Here is a 7,242-nt window from a genome sequence, read left to right on the forward strand (position 1 = left end):
TCTCCGTATTCATCCCTTCTGCATTCACACTCTGTACATACCAACTCGCCCTTTCCTCAACATGTAAATTCCATTTTCCTCATCAATTCTCCTTTGACTGCTTCCTTTTTTGTATAAATCTTCAACCTTCTCTCCAACTCTTCACTGTCGATCACTCTCCCCAAAGCCTATTTCTGATCAGTGGTAAAAGATAACTGAACAGTGGTTAAGGTTGTGTAAGAAATCAAGGTCTGCAAGCATTGTGGCTGAAATAACTGCACAGAGGCCAATATCCTGTCATCTGTGCTGTATGACCCTATGACCAAGAGATCCTTTATTTACATAGGCTCTGACCAGCCTGCTCAGATCTAGAATGAGGAGACTCCCCGAATCTCTTGTTTATATCTGTTAGCCAGGTTAACAACCCTAATCAAGGATCTCATAGTCAATGAGGTCCACCTGGCTATCGCTCCAATCACTACAGTGGCCAATCCCTGATTTGTTGAATTGGGGAGGGAGAGGCTAGTGGGTTTCAGACTGGGCAGAAGAGAAGTAAGTACTGGTAGGGGAGTTTGCAATTCCAGATCCAATATCCCATTTTACCCATGCTCATAAATGACTCAAAACCACTGTCAAACTGGAGATTGTTCATCATGATCTCCTCTTCAGTCCTCTGCTTATATCACTGTACATCTAGAGGCAATCGGACAAGCAGAGAAATACAATTAGTTGAAGCGCAAGAATGTTATTGCAGTTCAAATCAAGCTGCTAGGGTATTGAGGGGGCAGGGGGGATGGGGGACGGGGGGCTGCAGTGCACCATTGATGCAAAGGTATAATTGCAATATGACAATTTTACTCCTGAAGCCTCCATTGTAATACAGATATCAGAATTTATATTAGGAAAGCATTGAGACCAAAGCATGGTAACGTATTGCAGAAATGAAAGATTTTATTGTTTGATAGAACTATCTTGTTTAATTACAAAAACTTTAAAACCTATGAAAACCTCTTTAAGATTGTTGTAAATCTATGAAATTAATTATTGAGATTAACCAACCAAAATAGTAACACAGTCAGATCTTTGTAAGGAAAATCAATATTGATAGTATTTACAATCCCCAAGAAATTGATTGCTTTTTTAAATGAAAACAAGGATTATTTAGTCAATTTAAATGACATTATAATGTAACAAAGATAGTTAATGCTATCAACAATGCATAATGACCGCTGGTAAGGAGTCTGTGTGCAATTTAAGTGTTGTCTGTGATTCAGAATAATGCCCACAGGTCAGATTCCAGTTAAGATTGAGGTTGCTTGACCCTACTTTCTTGGCCTGCCACTAGAGTGGACAGAAATGGCAGATGGAAATGGCATTGAATAAACTACCAAAAAAAAACCTCAGAGTGAAACATCAGTAGACAAAGATCCAAGGGTCTGTCTTTAGGGCAGAGTACCTATGGAGTGATAAATTGAATGACTGCTGATATGGAGTTTGTAAATAGGAGGGGAAGGCAGTGGGTTTGAATAGTATTATAGTAAAAATACCATCCTTTCTCTGAAATTCAGGCCATAACGATAAGTTGAGAAATTTCTTTCTGATTACAGCCATGAGTTTGGGAATGCTAAATTCAGTTTCCAGTGGACACATTCACAACCTAAATAATCCCTATATTTAGTATTAATTTTATGGTATCGCTCTAAGAGATACACTAATACTGAAGATATTCAGAGATTGTATACTGGAAAGACAGTCATCAGTTTGGTTACCATAAATACAGATTTTATTTAGAAAGAGTTACTCTATTCTAGACTGTAAACAACAGTGTTTCAAATTAGAATGTAAATCTTGGGACATGTGAATTGCTTTCACAATTATCTGATGATTAATTTATCTCAATGTTTATATTGCTGAAAAACATTGTTTTAAATCTTTCCATCTGCAGATGATTGGAGATAGAATATATGTCTGGAAATGTGAATCAGGACCCACCGGAAGTCCTGATACACAGATGTCCATGGGAAATTTAAATTTCTCATGGGGTAATTTCCTGCTTCCCAGATCGTCCATGAATGCTTTAAACCCTAAGCTCAGGGCAGGGACTTTTGTTAAATGTGTGTACTTATCTTACAAATGTTGGTCAGTTTAATTCCTAGACTAATAATTCAGCAACTCCACAACTGACCTCCCATTTGACTACCGCCCCAAGGACACAATTTAATCCCCATGACATCCTATCTGAGCCCCGCCCCCCACCATCTGATTACTGCCTCAAACAACCAACTAACCCAGGCATTGAACTGTCCCTTCCCCCAACTAACTCCCAACCACTGAACTACAGCCCCCAGCCTGTACCAACTGCTGGATCCAACTGTCCCTGAATCCCTACACAACCAATGTAACTGGCCTAAGCATTTGATTATCTTCCCCCTGGACTGACTATCCCCTTGTGGATAGTTTGGTACTTGGGGAGGTAAGTGGAATATCCCTAAAGAAATGGGCAGCAAGGCCAGGTCAGTAAAATGTATACAACCAATGGAATGTGCATGGCTCTGTTTGGAAAAAAAGTACATTTCAAGTTACATTTTCAAGGCAATAAAATTAATGCTTGAAATCATTGAGTTATCATTTATGATTTTCAGTTGAACTATTGACTGTAAAAATCCTGCCACTAACTTTAAAAAGTCTACAGATTAAAAATGGTCATACTAAAGTCAGAAAAAATTCTTCATGAATGGTTAATTTTACAACGGGCTATATCAGATTGTCTTTTCTCAGATATAAGATACACGAGAGAATCCTCAATTTTGTAACCCTCTTACAATTATGAGCTTTATAAGATTATTATATTTTAGGACTATATCTTTTAGTTTTTAAGATTCATATATATTGGGTCAAATAAATGTGCTCATGCGACCTATACTGGAGTCTGCCTGACAGTAAACCTGGCTGAGTTAGTTGTAAGAAATCAATAGAAAAGTGCAAAGAATTGACTCTTGGTAACAATAATTCTTGTCCTTTTGTAAACCATGAATAGACTCCAAGTTTCCCAAAATCTCAGAAAGGTGCTACAGGTATCAAGTTGTAAGCAGTGGTGTTGTAAAGTATCCATTTATATCTCAGACGAAAAGGAGTCAGGATCAAAGATAACTAATGACCATTTCAACTGAGATGCAAAACTAACATGTTTTCTATTGCCATGGGGAATGGCAGCCATTTTAAGATCTGATTATAAGCTCCTCCATAAAGCCATAAATGTCATGGAGGGGCAGTTCCGGTTTTGTCGTGTGTAGTCTGCAGGTATCAGAGAAGTAGAGTGAACAAAAGACAGAATTTAAATTGACTAAATTGACCTCAATCAGTGCAGGTACTGACTTTACCATTCACCATGCAGAACACAGTGGGACCTTGTGCACAGCCTGAAGACCATGTTTGAGAGGAGTTAAAGGACGCTACAAGATTTTCATAGCTTGAAGCTAGGAAAAGAAATCTACAGTGAGAGATAATTCTGCGGTCAGAGGTTCTCCGGCTAGGAAAATAAAATCAAGCAGTCCATGTAAGTGTTTGTGATAAGAACTGTAATTCCATATCAAGTGCAATGTGATAAGTAAAAAAAGGTTCTACATATTGCAATAAAGTGTAACGTGTAGATAACAAAATATAGTTTAGTCGATAGTTTATTTCGGCGTTTGATGTAATAAAGTTTTAAAATATGAAATCATGACATATTATTCGTCTCGCTATTAACTACAAGTTCAGATTTCTCTTTAAAAGTTATCTATCACTGTGGAAATCATAACGACCCCAATACTACAATTGAGGAAACCAATCTGAAGGACATACTGACCCGAACATTATGACATAGCTATAATGTGTCAGTTTGAGACAATAGCCAATTTAGAGTGACATGGAGCTGGTAATACTGTTGTCTCCACATCGCCCTCTAGTTAGTCAAATTGATCTTAGCATGCTTATCATTTACATGGAGTTCTGCTTTAGGCTTCCAAATACTGATTATGTTTCTTAACATTAGAAAAATGTAGATAAGAACTGACAGCAGTAATACTTAACAAGTTTACCTTGCACAAGTTATTTTTGCACTGTGACTGGCGCGAAGGCAGAATGGTATGAAATTATTTCCTCCAGGTGGTCTTGCATATTTGCTAAAATTTGATGTTTGCTCAATTTGGCAAGATTACTCCCTAGCAATATTAACCTACCCTTGTAAAAATAGAGCCATTTTTACAGTTTCATAATGATATCAGTCACACTTTTAAGTTATTTCCTCACATCAGAGGCATTTATTGATTAAAAATCAGAAAACTTCAGAAGGAGGTCAGAGCTGGCTTTTAATTTTTCTTGCTGGTTGATCTTTAATGAGATTCTGAAGGCATGTCTGCCTCTATTTTTTTCATAAAACATCTCTTCTCATAAACACGATACTGTACACAAAAGGAAACACCCATTAACTTTGTCATCACATCATATCACAATAACAAAAAATGTTGAGGAAGGCTGCACAGGAAAGGCAACAGTTTTAGTTATTAAACAAAAGAAAAGATACAAGAATAAATGCCAAAACAGACACTGAACCACACCTTGTCAATAAGTCAGCTCACAATCGAAGGAAGAGCAATCACCAAAGGAATTATTCTTACAATTTTAGATAGGTGGATTTATTTTCTAAAAAAAACAATAGAACATGATTGTTGACTTTGTTCATAATTTTTAGTTTTGCTGTTAGACTAATTTTGTAGCTTTGCGACTTACAATGTCACTTCCTGCTGCCAAACAGGCAGCACATGAAAATGAAATCTGCCAAACTAATTTTTAAGAATTTTTACAAACTGTTATAAAGATCACTTAGCATGTGTAAATTTAACTTGTTTAGCACAGGAACATTTGTTGTGGTAGTAACAAGCAAATCAATCAAGCTTTGTAGAGATAGACAGTGTGAATTCTACCCTTCCTGCTCAGTGAGGTGACTTGCCCATATATCCTGCTATCTTCAAGTTTAACCACTTCTAGCCACGCAGCAAGGACATCTCTCCGAGTCTGGAACCATTGTCATCATCAAGCCCTGAGTGTAATTGAATTGTGTTTTGAGTAAAAACATTATTGTGAATTTCTCTCCTGATGAAGACAACAGAAAGACAATCAGAAGAAAAAATATAAAATTTGAATAGGGCTTTTAAAATTGTAATTATGGTTCCCCAGAAGAGCATAGCATAGTGTTTCACAAGCATATTTTAGGTCTCTGCCACCCAAATGTTTATTCTCATTTCTCTCCTATTAAACATTTCCCTTTTCTGCTTTACAACTTAACTGAATGCTGATGAACTATGTTTTGGGGACAGCCAGCAGATTTCTGCTACTCAATCAGACACCTAAACAATCCTACAACCACTTCTCACTGTTTCAAGCAGCTAGTTATCCAGGAGTGGGCAAATGAGGCCCACAAGTTAAAATCACATGGGTTTGATATCCAGGCATCTACACTTTCATCAGTGGACAGCTCAGCAGACTTTCTCTTGATAAGAAAGTAGACATACTGAAAATTCAACAATTAATTATGAAATATCTGAGAAGTCCCATCTTTGTCACTTGAAAGGCAGTCTCAATATCTCACCAGCCTCTGCAATCCCAAACCCTGATCACAAATTGGATAGCTCTGCCTATTGGCAATAAATTCACCACATCTGTCAAAGGTTATTCAATATTTCATTTCATCCTACATTAGATGAATGGATGAAGTGTAAATTGCCAGAAATACACACTTGAGGTGTGACTAATGACTCTACTGCCCCCTAATGAATCTACAAATTGCAACTATGGGTAAGTTAGCTCAGTTGGCTGCATGGATATTCTGCAATGTAGAATAATGTCAACAGTGTGGGTTCAATTCCTGTACAAGCTAAGATTACCATGAAGGTCCTGCTTTCTCAACCTTGCCCCTTATCTAAGGAATGGTGACCCTCCAGTTTAAATCACTAGCAGTTGTGTCTCTCTAATTTGAGAGTGGCCCTCTGGGACTATGACAACTTTCTATATTTATTGAAGCAGCATGTTACATAAGCTTTTACATCAACCAGGAAAAGCATTTGTGTGCCGTGTTTCCAATGAACTAGACACCCAACCCAAACTGCATCATAATTCTAGAGTTTACCTCAATGTACATTCAATTCATGGCAGATTGAAGAAATCTGGCCCAAAAGCAATTAACTCTTTACGTAAAGTTCAATCAGGGTTTCTTCATCATAATGAAATGTTCCTTGTATCCCTGAACTTGTTTCTTCCCATTGATTCTTTCCTGAAAAACTGATTAATCATGAGTCATTCTTACATGGGGGCTGCAAAATTTGATTGTGCTGCACTTGCATTTCTAGAGCAATGGAGCATTTTGGGCTCAAAAAGGCATCCGAGCTACGCACACAATTCTGTTGCAGTCCACAACAGATGCCATGTTAGGTAAGAAGTTAGCACCAGCATTAGGACCAGGTGCTGAACATATGCAAATTAGACAGAACGTGACTTCAAATAATATGTAACATTGATTTGACTTTAGTGGTATCATTTTCAATATCACTGCTCCAACTAATGACGTATCTTAACCTTTCACAGCTAACTATCCATTGAGCAGCAGGAAGGAGCCCCCAGAATGACGCAAGTTAAACAGATCAGCAACCGCTTTAAGGTCAGCGGCTGATTTATTTCTACACATAGTTGCTAAGTTAGAAAGATTTGGACATTTGTACAGCAATTTAGTGTTGCTGAAGTCCGCAGGGAGTGAAATGGCAAATGATAAAATCCTGGGTTCTCATTTCAAACTTGAAAGAAATTATGACTATTCTCAGATTTGACCAAATCTACACTATAATATGACTGAAATTAACAAACCAGCAATCCTTGAGAAACTGATATAGTTATTGCTGGAAGAGTTTAAATAAACCAGTTTCAAACCATTCTTGCTAATCTAAACATAGTTACTTGAGTGATCTAGATTGTCAGTTTCTGATAGTAGCCATCATTGTGACAAACTTCAATGTCAAGCTGATTAGAACTACATAATAGTATCAGATTAGAAAACTACAAGACTGCCATTTACACCTTAGATGAAGGAATGTACTTAGAGAACTGCAGAATGGAGAATTTCTGGAAGTCCAGCAGAGATGGTGTCAAAGCTTATTGGTTGGAGGTAAGAAGAAAGGAGGTAGCAAAAACTAACAAACATTATTCTAGTCTTAGATGTTTGTATAACAAGAC

At 37.3% G+C, this 7,242-nt stretch overlaps 1 long non-coding RNA gene across 1 annotated transcript in view; it reads left to right on the forward strand.

Annotated features, from left to right (window-relative positions):
* The window catches only part of LOC125485604, a 48,452-nt gene extending 41,610 nt beyond the window's left edge, over window positions 1–6,842 (forward strand). Inside the window, exons 3-4 of the long non-coding RNA XR_007264315.1 lie at window positions 3,374–3,535; window positions 6,601–6,842. This is a non-coding gene — a long non-coding RNA (uncharacterized LOC125485604). The remainder of the gene's footprint in view (window positions 1–3,373; window positions 3,536–6,600) is intronic.
* Window positions 6,843–7,242: the final 400 nt, after the last annotated feature.

Source organism: Rhincodon typus, chromosome 20 (assembly GCF_021869965.1).
Source record: "Rhincodon typus isolate 14 chromosome 20, sRhiTyp1.1, whole genome shotgun sequence".
Lineage (NCBI taxonomy): Eukaryota > Metazoa > Chordata > Chondrichthyes > Orectolobiformes > Rhincodontidae > Rhincodon > Rhincodon typus.